Here is a 16,310-nt window from a genome sequence, read left to right on the forward strand (position 1 = left end):
TTGAAAAATTAAGAGAATGTAACTGTGACAAGGTAAACCACGAAAAAACACTACTGAAATATTCCAACTCTTGCATTTCACGGAAGAAATTCAAAATGAACTTTGAAAAATCAAGAGCATGTAACTGTGAAAAGGTAAACCACGACAAAACACTACTGAAATATTCCAACTCTTGCATTTCAACTAAAGAAATCCAAAATGAAATTTGAAAAAAATCAAGAGAATGTAACTGTGACAAGGTAAAGCACAACAAGACACTACTGAAATATTCCAACTCTTGCATTTCAACGAAAGAAATTCAAAATGAACTTTGAAAAATTAAGAGAATGTAACTGTGACAAGGTAAACCACGACAAAACACTACTGAAATATTCCAATTCTTGCATTTCACGAAATAAATTCAAAATAAACTTTTAAAAATCAAGAGAATGTAAAAATTCAATATGAACTTTGAAAAATCAAGAGAATTTAACTGTGACAAGGTAAACCATGACAAAACACTAAAAAAAAATAAAAAAAAAATGGAGAGGGAGGGGGGACAAAAAGTTGGAGGGAGGGGGCGTCCTTCGAGTTTGGGGATAGGAGACCTTTAGAGGGTTGAAGTCCCAGGTGGTTAGGGTTGTTGGTGCTTATGATACAAGATGGTTAATAATCATGTATACCTCACTACATGATATGTAAGGATTTCTATGGATTGTTCTGAATTTATTTATTAAAATTCTTTTCTTGCCATCTACATCTCTCTTAGTTTCAACTTTTTAGTATACTATAACGTTAGACCATATTGTGACATGTAACTGTGACATGGTAAACTATGACAAAATAATACGAAATATTCCTACTCGTTAATTTCAACAAAATAAATTCAAAATTAACTTTGAAAAATCATGAGAATGTAACTGTAACAAGGTAAACTATGACAAAACATTACTGAAATAATAATATTCTTGCAATTCAATGAAGGAAATCCAAAATGACTTTGAAAAATTAAGAGAATGTAACTGTGGCAAGGTAAACCATGACAAAACACAATTGAAATATTCCAACTCTTGCATTTCACGAAAGAAATTCAAAATGAAGTTTGAAAAATCAAGAGAATGTAAATGTGACAAGGTAAACCATAACAAAACATTACTGAAATATTCCAACTCTTGCATTTCAACGAAAGAAATCCAAAAATGAACTTTTGAAAAATCAAGAGAATGTAACTGTGACAAGGTAAACCACGACAAAACACTACTGAAATATTCCAACTCTTGCACTTCAAGGAAAGAAATCCGAAATGAACTTTGAAAAATCAAGAGAATGTAACTGTGACAAGGTAAACCACGACAAAACACTACTGAAATATTCCAACTCTTGCATTTCATGAAAGAAATTCAAAATGAACATTGAAAAATCAAGAGAATTTAACTGTGACAAGGTAAACCATGACAAAACACTACTGAAATATTCCAACTCTTTCATTTCAAGCAAAAAAATCCAAAATAAACTTTGCAAAATAAAGAGAATAAAAATATTCTACTGAAATATTCCAACTCTTGCATTTCAATGAAAAAATCCAAATTGAACTTCTAAAAATTAAGAGAATGTAACTGTGACAAGGTAAACAATGACAAAGTACAAATGATATATTTCAACTCTTGTATTTCACGAAGTAAATTCAAAATGTATTTAGAAAAATCAAGAGAATCAAAAAATCAAAAATGAACTGTGAAAAATAATGAGAATGTAACTGTGACAAGGTAAACCATTACAAAACACTACTGAAATATTCCAATTCTTTCATTTCAAGGAAAGAAATCCAAAAATGAACTTTTGAAAAATCAAGAGAATGTAGCTGTGACAAGGTAAACCACGACAAAACACTGCTGAAATATTCTAACTCTTGCATTTCAAGGAAAGAAATCCAAAATGAACTTCGAAAAATCAAGAGAATGTAACTGTGACAAGGTAAACCATGACAAAACACTACTGAAATATTCCAACTCTTGCATTTCCATGAAAGAAATTAAAAATGAACTTTGAAAAATTAAGAGAATTTAACTGTGACAAGTTAACCATGACAAAACACTACTGAAATATTCCAACTCTTTCATTTCAAGGGGAAAAATCCAAAATGAACTTAAAAAATCAGGAGAATGTAACTGTGACAAGGTAAACCATAACAAAACACTACTGAAATATTCCAACTCTTGCATTTCAACAAAAGAAATCCAAAAATAAACTTTTGAAAAATCAAGAGAATGTAACTGTGACAAGGTAAACCACGACAAAACACTACTGAAATATTCCAACTCTTGCAGTTCAAGGAAAGAAATCCAAAATCAACTTTGAAAAATCAAGAGAATGTAACTGTGACAAGGTAAACCACTATAAAACACTACTGAAATATTCCAACTCTTGCATTTCATGAAAGAAATTCAAAATGAACTTTGAAAAATCAAGAGAATGTAACTGTGACATGGTAAACCACGACAAAACACTACTGAAATATTCCAACTCTTGCTTTTCACGCAAGAAATTGAAATGAACTTTGAAAAATCAAGAGCATGTAACTGTGACAAGGTAAAGCACAACAAAACTCTACTGAAATATTCCAACTCTTCCATTTCAACGAAAGAAATCCAAAATGAACTTTGAAAAAAATCAAGAGAATGTAACTGTGACAAGGTAAAGCACAACAACACACTACTGAAATATTCCAACTGTTTCATTTCAACGAAAAAAAAAATCAAAATGAACTTTGAAAAATTAAGAGAATGTAACTGTGACAAGGTAAACCACGAAAAAACACTACTGAAATATTCCAACTCTTGCATTTCACGGAAGAAATTCAAAATGAACTTTGAAAAATCAAGAGCATGTAACTGTGACATGGTAAACCACGACAAAACACTACTGAAATATTCCAACTCTTGCATTTCAAGGAGAGAAATCCAAAATGAACTTTGAAAAATCAAGAGAATGTAACTGTGACAAGGTATACCACGACAAAACACTACTGAATTTAAGTATGTTTCATCTTATTCGAAAGACATGTAAAAAAAAGTTGAAAAAATATATCATGTTAAAAAAAAATAAAAAAAAAATGGAGAGGGAGGGGGGACAAAAAGTTGGAGGGAGGGGGCGCCGTCGAGTTTGGGGATAGGAGACCTTTGGAGGGTTGAAGTCCCAGGTGGTTAGGGTCGTTGGTGCTTATGATCCATGATTGTTCATACTCATGTATACCTCACTACTTGATCTGTAATGATTTCTATTGATTGTTCTGAATTTACTTATTAAAATTATTTTATTTCCATCTACATCTCTCTTATTTTCAACTTTTTAGTATACTATAACGTTAGACTATATTGTGACATGTAACTGTGACATGTTAAACCATGACAAAACATTACTTAAATATTCCCACTCTTTCATTTAAATGAAAAAAATCCAAAATGAACTTTGAATAATCATGGGAATGTAACTGTGACAAGGTAAAACAAGACAAAACACTACTGAAATAATCCAACTCTTGAATTTCAACTAAAGAAATTCAAAATGAACTTTGAAAAATTAAGAGAATGTAACTGTGGCAAGGTAAACCATGACAAAACACTACTGAAATATTCCAACTCTGGCATTTCAACGAAAGAAATTCAAAATGAACTTTGAAAAATCAAGAGAATGTAAATGTGACAAGGTAAACCATAACAAAACACTACTGAAATATTCCAACTCTTTCATTTCAACGAAAGAAATCCAAAAATGAACTTTTGAAAAATCAAGAGAATGTAACTGTGACAAGGTAAACCACGACAAAACACTACTGAAATATTCTAACTCTTGCAGTTCAAGGAAAGAAATCCAAAATGAACTTTGAAAAATCAAGAGAATGTAACTGTGACAAGGTAAACCACGACAAAACACTACTGAAATATTCCAACTCTTTCATTTCATGAAAGAAATTCAAAATGAACATTGAAAAATCAAGAGAATTTAACTGTGACAAGTTAAACCATGACAAAACACTACTGAAATATTCCAACTCTTTCATTTCAAGAAAAAAATCCAAAATCAACATTGAAAAATAAATAGAATGTAACTGTGACAAGGTAAACCATAACAAAACACTACTGAAATATTCCAACTCTTGCATTTCAACGAAAGAAATCCAAAAATAAATTTTTGAAAAATCAAGAGAATGTAACTGTGACAAGTTAAACCACGACAAAACACTACTGAAATATTCGAACTCTTGCATTTCAAGGGAAGAAATCCAAAATCAACTTTGAAAAATCAAGAGAATGTAACTTTGACAAGGTAAACCACGATAAAACACTACTGAAATATTCCAACTCTTGCATTTCATGAAAGAAATTCAAAATGAAATTTGAAAAATCAAGAGAATGTAACTGTGCCATGGTAAACCACGACAAAACACTACTGAAATATTCCAACTCTTGCATTTCATGGAAGAAATTGAAAATGAACTTTGAAAAATCAAGAGCATGTAACTGTGACAAGGTAAAGCACAACAAAACATTACTGAAATATTCCAACTCTTCCATTTCAATGAAAGAAATCCAAAATGAACTTTGAAAAAAATCAAGAGAATGTAACTGTGACAAGGTAAAGCACATCAACACACTACTGAAATATTCCAACTCTTGCATTTCAACGAAAAAAAATTCAAAATGAAATTTAAAAAATTAAGAGAATGTAACTGTGACACGGTAAACCATGATAAAACACTACTGAAATATTCCAACTCTTGAATTTCACGGAATAAATTCAAAATGAACTTTGAAAAATCAAGAGAATGTAACTGTGACATGGTAAACCACGACAAAACACTACTGAAATATTCCAACTCTTGCATTTCACGGAAGAAATTGACAATGAACTTTGAAAAATCAAGAGCATGTAACTGTGACAAGGTAAAGAACAACAAAACACTACTGAAATATTCCAAATCTTGCATTTAAACTAAAGAAATACAAAATGACATTTGAAAAAAATCAAGAGAATGTAACTGTGGCAAGGTAAAGCACAAAAAGACACTACTGAAATATTCCAACTCATGCATTTCAACAATAGAAATTTAAAAATAACTTTGAAAGATCAAGAGAATGTAACAATTCAATATGAACTTCGAAAAATCAAGAGAATTTAACTGTGACAAGGTAAACCATGACAAAACACTACTGAAATATTCCAACTCTTGCATTTCAAGGAAAAAATACAAAATGAAATATGAAAAATCAAGAGAATGTAAATGTGACATGGTAAACCACGAAAAAACACTACTGAAATATTCCAACTCCTGCATTTCACGAAAGAAATTCAAAATGGACTTTGAAAAATCAAGAGAATGTAAAATCCAAAATGAACTTTGAAAAATCAAGAGAATTTAACTGTGACAAGGTAAACCATGACAAAACACTACAGAAATATTCCAATTCCTGCATTTCAAGGAAAGAAATCCAAAAATTAACTTTTGAAAAATCAAGAGAATGTAACTGTGACAAGGTAAACCACGACAAAACACTACTGAAATATTCTAACTCTTGCATTTCAAGGAAAGAAATCCAAAATGAACTTTGAAAAATCAAGAGAATGTAACTGTGACAAGGTAAACCACGACAAAACACTACTGAAATATTCCAACTCTTGCATTTCATGAAAGAAATTCAAAATGAACTTTGAAAAATCAAGAGAATTTAACTGTGACAAGTTAACCATGACAAAACACTACTGAAATATTCCAACTCTTTCATTTCAAGTGAAAAAATCCAAAATGAACTTTAAAAATCAAGAGAATGTAACTTTGACAAGGTAAAGCACAACAAAACACTACTGAAATATTCCAACTCTTGCATTTCAACGAAGGAAATCCAAAAATGAACTTTTGAAAATTTAAGAGAATGTATCTGTGACAAGGTAAACCACGACAAAACACTACTGAAATATTCCAACTCTTGCATTTCAAGTAAATAAATACAAAATCAACTTTGAAAAATCAAGAGAATGTAATTGTGACAAGGTAAACCACGATAAAACACTACTGAAATTTTCCAACTCTTGCATTTCATGAAAGAAATTCAAAATGAACTTTGAAAAATCAATAGAATGTAACTGTGACATGGTAAACCATGACAAAACACTACTGAAATTTTCCAACTCTTGCTTTTCACGGAAGAAATTTAAAATGAACTTTGAAAAATCAAGAGCATGTAACTTTGACAAGGTAAACCATAACAAAACACTACTGAAATATTCCAACTCTTGCATTTCAACGAAAGAAATCCAAAAATGAACTTTTTAAAAATCAAGAGAATGTAACTGTGACAAGGTAAAGCAAAACAATACACTACTGAAATATTCAAACTATTGCATTTCAACGAAAAAAAAATCAAAATGAACTTTGAAAAATTAAGAGAATGTAACTGTGACAAGGTAAACCACGACAAAACACTACTGAAATATTCCAATTCTTGCATTTCACAAAAGAAATTCAAAATAAACTTTTAAAAATCAAGAGAATGTAAAAATCCAATATGAACTTTGAAAAATCAAGAGAATTTAACTGTGACAAGGTAAACCATGACAAAACACTACTGAAATATTCCAACTCTTGCATTTCAAGAAAAAATCCAAAATGAACTTCGAAAAATCAAGATAATGTAACTGTGACATGGTAAACCACGAAAAAACACTACTGAAATATTCCAACTCCTTCATTTCACGAAATAAATTCAAAATGAACTTTGAAAAATCAAGAGAATGTAAAAATCCAAAATGAACTTTGAAAAATCAAGAGAATTTAACTGTGACAAGGTAAACCATGACAAAACACTACTGAAATATTCCAATTCTTTCATTTCAAGGAAATAAATCCAAAAATTAAATTTTGAAAAATCAAGAGAATGTAACTGTGACAAGGTAAACCACGACAAAACACTACTGAAATATTCCAACTGTTGCATTTCAAGGAGATAAATCCAAAATTAACTTTGAAATTTCAAGAGAATGTAACTGTGACAAGGAAAAACACGACAAACACTACTGAAATATTCCAACTCATGCATTTCATGAAAGAAATTAAAAATGAACTTTGAAAAATCAAGAGAATTTAACTGTGACAAGTTAACCATGACAAAACACTACTGAAATATTCCAACTCTTTCATTTCAAGGGAAAAAATCCAAAATGAACTTAAAAAATCAAGAGAATGTAACTGTGACAAGGTAAACCATAACAAAACACTACTGAAATATTCCAGCTCTTTCATTTCAACGAAAGAAATCCAAAAATGAACTTTTGAAAAATCAAGAGAATGTAACTATGACAAGGTAAACCACGACAAAACACTACTGAAATATTCTAACTCTTGCATTTCAAGGAAAGAAATCCAAAATCAACTTGGAAAAATCAAGAGAATGTAACTGTGACAAGGTAAACCACGATAAAACACTACTGAAATATTCCAACTCTTGCATTTCATGAAAGAAATTCAAAATGAACTTTGAAAAATCAAGAGAATGTAACTATGACATGGTAAACCACGACAAAACAGTACTGAAATATTCCAACTCTTGCATTTCACGGAAGAAATTGAAAATGAACTTTGAAAAATCAAGAGCATGTAACTGTGACAAGGTAAAGCACAACAAAACATTACTGAAATATTCCAACTCTTCCATTTCAACGAAAGAAATCCAAAATGAACTTTGAAAAAAATCAAGAGAATGTAACTGTGACAAGGTAAAGCACATCAAGACACTACTGAAATATTCCAACTCTTGCATTTCAACGAAAAAAAAATTAAAATGAACTTTAAAAAATTAAGAGAATGTAACTGTGACAAGGTAAACCATGACAAAAACACTACTGAAATAATCCAACTCTTGCATTTCACGGAAGAAATTCAAAATGAACTTTGAAAAATAAAGAGCATGTAACTTTGACATGGTAAACCACGACAAAACACTACTGAAATATTCCAACTCTTGCATTTCACGGAAGAAATTCAAAATGAACTTTGAAAAATCAAGAGAATGTAACTGTGACAAGGTAAAGCACAACAAAACACTACTGAAATATTCCAACTCTTGCATTTCAACGAAAGAAATCCAAAATGAACTTTGAAAAAAATCAAGAGAATGTAACTGTGACAAGGTAAACCACAACAAGACACTACTGAAATATTCCAACTCTTGCATTTCAACGAAAAAAATTTAAAATGAACTTTGAAAAATTAAGAGAATGTAACTGTGACAAGGTAAACCACGACAAAACACTACTGAAACAATCTAACTCTTGCATTTCAATGAAAGAAATTCAAAATGAACTTTGAAAAATCAAGAGAATGTAAAAATCCAAAATGAACTTTGAAAAATCAAGAGAATGTAACTGTGACAAGGTAAACCACGACAAAACACTACTGAAATATTCCAACTCTTGCATTTCAAGGAAAGAAATCAAAAATGAACTTTGAAATTTCAAGAGAATATAACTGTGACAAGGTAAAGCACAACAAAACACTACTGAAATATTCCAACTCTTGCATTTCAATGAAAGAAATCCAAAATGAACATTGAAAAATCAAGAGAATGTAACTGTGACAAGGTACACCACGACAAAACACTACTGAATTAAAGTATGTTTCATCTCATTCGAAGACATGTAAAAAAAAAAAATGAAAAAAATATATCATGTTAAAAAAAATAAAAAAAAATGGGGAGGGGGGGCCAAAAAGTATACTATAATGTTAAACTCTATTTTAAATTGACAACACTGTTAAAACGCCACTTGTGTATTATACAGAATACATCGAAGAAGTAAAGCTATCCATTATTAAAATTCTTTTCTTGCCATTTACATCTCTCTTAGTATCAACTTTTTAATATACTATAATGTTAAACTCTATTTTATATTGTCAACACTGTTCAAACGCCAGTTGTGTATTATACAGAACACATCGAAGAAGTAAAGCTATCCATTATTAAAATTCTTTTCTTGCCATCTACATCTCTCTTAGTATCAACTTTCTAGTATACTATAACGTTAGACTCTATTTTAAACTGACAACACTGTTAAAACGCCATTGAGGTTACCTTAACTGCTAATCACTTTAACACTTTTTCTCTATCGTCAAGTACATGCTCTGGAAAGGTACCTAGGAACATAAGGCAATTCAGGAACCAGTGGGGAATCCCCGCTAGTAGCTGCTAATCACTTTAACCCTTTTTCTCCATCGTCAAGTACATGCTCTGGAAAGATACCAAGGAACGTAAGGCAATTCAGGAACCAGTGGGGAATCCCCGCTCGTAATTGCTAATCACTTTAATACTTTTTCTCCATCGTCAAGTTCATGCTATGGAAATGTTTTTCTTGTATAATTCCATGTGCAATTGATATCAATAGCAATAACCAGTCTGGTAATCTGCCTTGGAAAGGTGCCAAGGAACGTAAATTCGTAGAATTCCATAGATACACCCTACTTGTGGTATCGGGCGTATCGATATCGCGCGTACCGGTATCGGACATATTGGTATCGCATGTATCGTTTCGGGAATATGGGTATCGGTATCCGCTGTTGGTTTTTTTCTAGTTATTTTCTAGGCTCATTTCTTAAAGCATGTCCCAGCAAGGTATTATTGTTGTAGTGATAGGTGCAACCTAGCAAAGAGCAAACCACAGCCCATAGTAACCAAAAGTTAAAAAACTTCTCTTAAAAAAACTGCCTAGTAAAAAAAAAATTCCATCTGACACTGACTCAGGAACGTTAACTATTATTTCGGTTCGTCTTAAAAGGAAAAGTTTATTGCGAAAAGAAATTTATGGTGATTTCGAAAAAAAGACTCAAGCCCCTCGAAAATGGCGTCAGATCAAAATTAAAAGTGTACCATTGGAATCATAATGGTCAAAACCTTGTACAGGAAAGTTACAGTCCCCCTACCTGAATAACAAGGAAAGTCACTTTTTTGCATCAGTAGGCTAGCACTGATCTGTCTCTCGTTTTCTTTTTTTTCTTTTTTTTCAACAGAAAAAACATCATAGAGAGATCCTTAATTTCTCATTCAAAAGCTGTTTCTCATATTTACGTGTTTTTTATTAATTTTGCCATCTGCAAGTGCCGTATGACCCTAAAATGGCACTTTGTGTGTTATTTCTCAAAGGACTTCACCGTAAATAGGTTATATCAGTAGTAACCAAGGTACTACTTTGCTTGCCTGTATAGCAATTTCCATGTTATTTGCTTGCCTGTATAGGACCATCTTATTTTCTTGCCTGTATAGGACCATGCTATTTGCTTGCGTGTACAGGAATTCCAATGTTATTTGCTTGCCTGTATAAGACCATGCTATTTGCTTGACTGTTTAGGACCATGCTATTTGCTTGCCTGTATAGGAATTTCTATGTCATTTGCTTGCCTGTATAGGACCATGTTATTTGCTTGCCTGTATAGCACCATGCTATTTGCTTGCCTGTATAGGATCTTATACTTTTGAGGACTTGTCTTTCACTTTGATTAAGGACAAGTTTTTCTGACGCAATTTACATGGACCAGATTTCTAGTTCATGGTATACATATCTTTGTGACATTTTTGCAAAAAGGATAATGAGATTCGCAAATTGGACAAGCGAGGATAGTACGAATTGCTTGTGAAAAACCCCGGATTAATTAGTTGAAAATAAAGTTTTAACGGACAAGTTTTTCTGACACAATTTACAGACCAGATTTCTAGTTCATATATTTTTTGATAACTTGATAGGTGATTTGAATAAAAGGAATTCAAATATTTTGTCTATTAAATAGAAGCTAACTCAATTTGCGAAAAGGTATTCCATTTCCACAACTCTGATCTGATTGAATTGTCGTCGACAATGAGATTTAATCACTGCTAAACCTATTGTTATTGCGAGAGGGTTACCCAATTTACTTCTTAGTGTTAAATGACAAATTTCCAAATACGATCATTTTGAAAAGCAGACAAAAAAATTGGACACTATAATCAGAATTATTTGATTAACATTTAAAAAGGGTAATGAGATATGTGATCTGTATAATACACAAGTGATGTTTGATAAGTATTGTCAATTTGAAATAGGATCTAACGTTCCCTTTGTTCCCTCATTTCTGAAGGGCAGGAGATAACTTAATTTACTTAGACAATGAACGATATTAATTAATGTTTTGAATAATAGGAATGTTGACGATTCTAATTAGTGATTGGATTGTATCAGTGGAGAAAAAAAGGATTAAACTGATTAACAGTTAAGGTAACCCCAAAGGAGCTGTTAACTGAGGTAATTTGTTATAAATTTGAAAAATACCTAACGAAGAATCGGAAATGTTTGATTAACATTTGCAAAAAAAAAGGAGTAAGGGGATTTGCGAATTGGAGGAGATGGGGTGGTTATGCACTGTATAATACACAAGTGATGTTTTGGAGAGTTAGGGGTCGTGTGTGTCTCTTTGGGCTATGTGTGTCTCTTTGGGGCGTTTGAATCTTTTGGTCTGTATGTGTCTGTATGGGCGTTTTATGTCTCTTTGGGCTGTGTGTGTGTCTCTTTGGGCTTTGTGTGTCTCTTCGGGCTGTGTGTGTCCCTTTAGCCTGTGTGTGTGTGTCTCTTTGGGCTGTGTGTGTCTCTTTAAGCTGTGTGTCTCTTTGGGCAGTTTGAATCTTTTTGGTCTGTGTGTGTCTCTTTTAGCTTTTTGTGTCGTTTTGGGCTTTGTGTGTCTCTGTTGGATGTGTGCGTCTCTTTTGGCCGTGTGCATCTCTTTGAGCTGTACGTGTCTCTTTGGGCTGTTTGAGTCAGTTTGGTCTGTGTGTCTTTCTTTGTGCAGTGTGTGTCTATTAGTGGTCGTGTGTGTATCTTTGGGCTATGTGTGTCTCTTAGGACTGTGTGTATGTCTCTTTAGCCTGTGTGTGTCTCTTTGGGCTGTGTGTGTCTCCTTAGGCTATGTGTCTCTTTGGACAGTTTGAATCTTTATGGTCTGTGTGTGCCTCTTTTGGCTGTTTGTGTCGTTTTGGTCTTTGTGTCTCTCTGATGAATGTGTGCGTCTCTTTGGGCTGTGTACGTCTCTTTGAGCTGTATGTGTTTCTTAGAGCTGTATGTGTCTCTTTAGGCTGTGGGCGTTCTTTGTGTTGTGTGTGTCTCTTTAGGTTGTGTGTGTCTCTTTGGACTCTGTGTCTTTTTGGGGTGTCTCAGTCATTTTGGTCTGTATGCGTCTCTTTGGGCTGTTTGAGTCTTTTAGGTCTGTGTTTGTATCTTTGGGTTGTGTTTCTCTTTGTGCTGTCTGTGTCTCTTTGAGCTGTTTGTGTCTCTTGAGACTGTGTGTGTCTCTTTGGGCTGTGTGTCTCGTTGGACTGTTTGAGTCTTTTTGATCTGTTTGTGTCTCTTTGGGCTGTTTGAGTCTTTTTTGGGCTGTGTTTGTCTCTTTGGGCTTCTGTCTCTTTGGGCTGTTTGTGTTTCTTTGGGCTATGTGTGTCTCTTTGGGCTGTTTGAGTCACTTTGGTCATGTGTCTCTTTAGGTTGTGTGTGTCTCGTTGGACTGTGTGTCCTTTTGGGGTGTCTGAGTCTTTTTGGTCTGTATGTGTCTCTTTGGGCTGTTTGAGTCTTTTAGGTCTGTGTTTGTATATTTGGGCTGTGTTTCTCTTTGGCCTGTCTGTGTCTGTTTGAGCTGTTTGTGTCTCTTGGGGCTGTGTGTGTCTCTTTGGGCTGTGTGTCTCTATGAGCTGTTTGAGTCTTTTTGGTCTGTTTGTGTGTCTATTTGGGCTGTTTGAGTCTTTTTGGTCTGTGTTTGTCTCTTTGGGCTGTTTGTGTCTCTTTGGACTGTGTTTGTTTCTTTGGGCTTTGTGCGTCTCTTTGGACTGTGTGTCTCTTTGGACTGTTTGAGTGTTTTTTATCTGTTTGTTTCTCTTTTAGCTGTTTGAGTCTTTTTTGTGCTGTGTTTGTCTCTTTGGGTTTGTGTCTCTTTGGGCTGTTTGTGTTTCTTTGGGCTATGTGTGTCTCTTTGGGCTGTTTGAGTCATTTTGGTCTGTGTGTCTTTCTTTTGGCTGTTTGTGTCTCTTAGGAGTCGTATGTGTCTCTTTGGGCTATGTTTGTCTCTTTGGGGTGTTTGAATCTTTTGGTCTGTATGTGTCTGTATGGGCGTTTTTTGTCTCTTTGGGCTGTGTGTGTGTCTCTTTTGGCTTTGTGTGTCTCTTCGAGCTGTGTGTGTATATTTAGCCTGTGTGTTTGTGTGTCTATTTGGGCTGTGTGTGTCTCTTTAGGCTGTGTGTCTCTTTGAGCAGTTTGAATCTTTTTGGTCTGTGTTTGTCTCTTTTGGCTTTTTGTGTCGTTTTGGGCTTTGTGTTTCTCTGTTGGATGTGTGTGTCTCTTTGGGCCGCGTTCATCTCTTTGATCTGTATTTGTCTCTTGGGATGTTTGAGTCATTTTGGTCTGTGTGTGTTTCTTTTGGCTGTTTGTGTCTCTTAGAGATCATGTGTGTTTCTTTTGGCTATGTGTGTCTCTTTGGGGTGTTTGAATCTTTTTGGTATGTATGTGTCTGTATGGGCGTTTTTTTTGGCTTTGGGGGGGGGGGTGGTGTCGTTTTGGGGTTTTCTTCTCTTCGAACGGTGTGTCAGTCTCTTTAGCCTGTGTATGTCTCTTTGGGCTGTGTGTGTCTCTTTAGGCTGTATGTCTCTTTGGGCAGTTTGAATCTTTATGGTCTGTGTGTGCCTCTTTTGGCAGTTTGTGTCGTTTTTGGCTTTGTGTCTCTATGTTGGATGTGTGCGTCTCTTTGGGCCGTGTACGTCTCTTTTAGCTGTATGTGTCTCTTTGGGCTGTGGGTGTCTCTTTGGGATGTTTGTGTCTCTTTAGGCTGTGTGTGTCTCGTTGGACTGTGTGTCTTTTTGGGGTGTTTGAGTCTTTTTGGTCTGTATGTGTCTCTTTGGGCTGTTTGATTCTTTTATGTCTGTGTTTGTCTCTTTGGGATGTGTGTATCTTTGGTCTGTCTGTGCCTCTTTTGGCTGTTTTTGTCTATTGTTGATGTGTGTGTCTCTTTGTGGTGTGTGTCTATTTGTGATGTTTGTGTCTATTTTTTCTGTTTGTGTGTCTCTTTGGGCTTTTTGAGTTTTTTTGGTGTTTGTTTGTCTCTCTATGTGTGTCTCTTTGGGCTATTTGAGTCATTTTGGTCGGTGTTTGTTTCTTTTGACTGTTTGTGTCTCTTAGGAATCATGTGTGTCTCTTTGGGCTATGTGTGTCTCTTTGGGGTGTTTGAATATTTTTGGTCTGTATGTGTCTCTTTGGGCTTTGTGTGTCTCTTCGGGCTGTGTGTGTGTCTCTTTAGCCCGTGTGTGTCTCTTTGGGCTGTTTGTGTTTCTTTTGGCTATTTGTGTCTCTTTAGGGTGTTTGAGTCATTTTGCTAATTGTGTGTTTCTTTCGTCTGTTTGTGTCTCTTAGGAGCCATGTGTGTCTCTTTGAGATTTTTTGGGGTGTCTGAGTCTTTTTGGTCTGTATGTGTCTCTTTGGGCTGTTTGAGTCTTTTAGGTCTGTGTTTGTCTCTTTGGGTTGTGTTTCTCTTTGGGTTGTCTGTGTCTCTTTGAGCTGTTTGTGTCTCTCGAGGCTGTTTGTGTCTCTTTGGGCTGTGTGTCTCTTTGGGCTGTTTGAGTCTTTTTGGTCTTTTTGTGTCTCTTTGGGCTGTTTGAGTCTTTTTGGTCTGTGTTCGTCTCTTTGGGGTGTTTGTGTCTCTTTGGGCTGTTTATGTTTCTTTGGGCTGTGTTTGTCTCTTTGGGTTGTGTGTCAATACGTTTAAGCAATAAATATCTTTAAGCTTAACCTGTCTTTATTCTTTAGAATAGTTCTATTGAAAGCAAGTAACAAACTCTTTCCTGAAGTCACCTCTTGGATACACAATGCAGAAACTTTATTTAAGAAACTATGAAAAAATTGTAAGTAAGTAAGTAACAAATTATTTCTTGAAGTCACCTCTTGGATACACAATACAGAAATTTCATTAATGAAATTATGAAAAAATTGTAAGTAAGTAGAGTCTTTTTGTTCTGTGTTTTTCTCTTTGGGCTGTTTGTGTCTCTGTGGGCTGTATGTGTTTCTTTGGGCTTTGTGCGTCTCTTTGGGCCCTGTGTCAATATGTTTAAGCAATAAATATCTTTAAGCTTAACCCGTCTTTATTCTTTAGAATAGTTTTATTGTAAGCAAGTAACAAACTCTTTCCTGAAGTTACCTCTTGGATACACAATGCAGAAACTTCATTTAAGAAACTATGAAAAAATTGTAAGTAAGTAACAAATTATTTCTTGAAGTCACCTCTTGGATTCCCAATACAGAAATTTCATTAAAGAAATTACGAAAAAATTGTAAGTAAGTAGAAAATTCTTTCTTGAATTCACCTGCTGGATAAACAAAGACATTTCATTCAAGAAATTATGACAAAATTCTATGTAAGTAACAAACTCTTTATTGTTTACACGACTTAGATATACGATGTAGAAATTTAATTCAATAAATTATGAAAAAAATTCTCGGTAAGTAACAATTTCTTTCATGAAGTCAACTCTTGGATACACAATATGGAAATTTCATTCAAGAAATTATGAAAATATTTGTAAGTAAGTAACAAACTCTTTATTGATTTCACCTCTTGGACATTAAGTACAGATACTTCATTCAAGAAATTATGAAAAAATCGCAAGTAAGTAACTTTTTTTTTCTCTTCTTTCTTGAAGTCACCTCTTGGATACACAATACAGAAATTTCATTAAAGAAATTATGAAAAAATTGTAAGTAAGTAGAGTCTTTTTGGTCTGTGTTTGTCTCTTTAGGCTGTTTGTGTCTCTTTGGGCTGTGTGTGTTTCTTTGGGGTTTGTGCATCTCTTTGGGCTGTGTGTCAATATGTTTAAGCAATAAATATCTTTAAGCTTAACCCGTCTTTATTCTTTAGAATAGTTTTATTGTAAGCAAGTAACAAACTCTCTCCTGAAGTCAGCTCTTGGATACACAATGCAGAAACTTCATTTAAGAAACTATGAAAAAATTTTAAGTAAGTAAGTAACAAATTCTTTCTTGAAGTCTCCTCTTGGATACACAATACAGAAATTTCATTAAAGAAATTATGAAAAAATTGTAAGTAAGTAGCAAATTCTTTCTTGAATTCACATGCTGGATAAACAAAGACATTTCATTCAAGAAATTATGACAAAATTCTATATAAGTAACAAACTCTTTATTGTTTACACGACTTAGATACAAGATGTAGAAATTTAATTCAAGAAATTATGAAAAAAATTCTCAGTAAGTAACAATTTCTTTCTTGA

The sequence above is a fragment of the Artemia sp. Qi Xiang Cuo genome, chromosome 14, assembly GCF_049724085.1.
Source record: "Artemia sp. Qi Xiang Cuo chromosome 14, ASM4972408v1, whole genome shotgun sequence".
In the NCBI taxonomy this organism is placed as follows: domain Eukaryota; kingdom Metazoa; phylum Arthropoda; class Branchiopoda; order Anostraca; family Artemiidae; genus Artemia; species Artemia sp. Qi Xiang Cuo.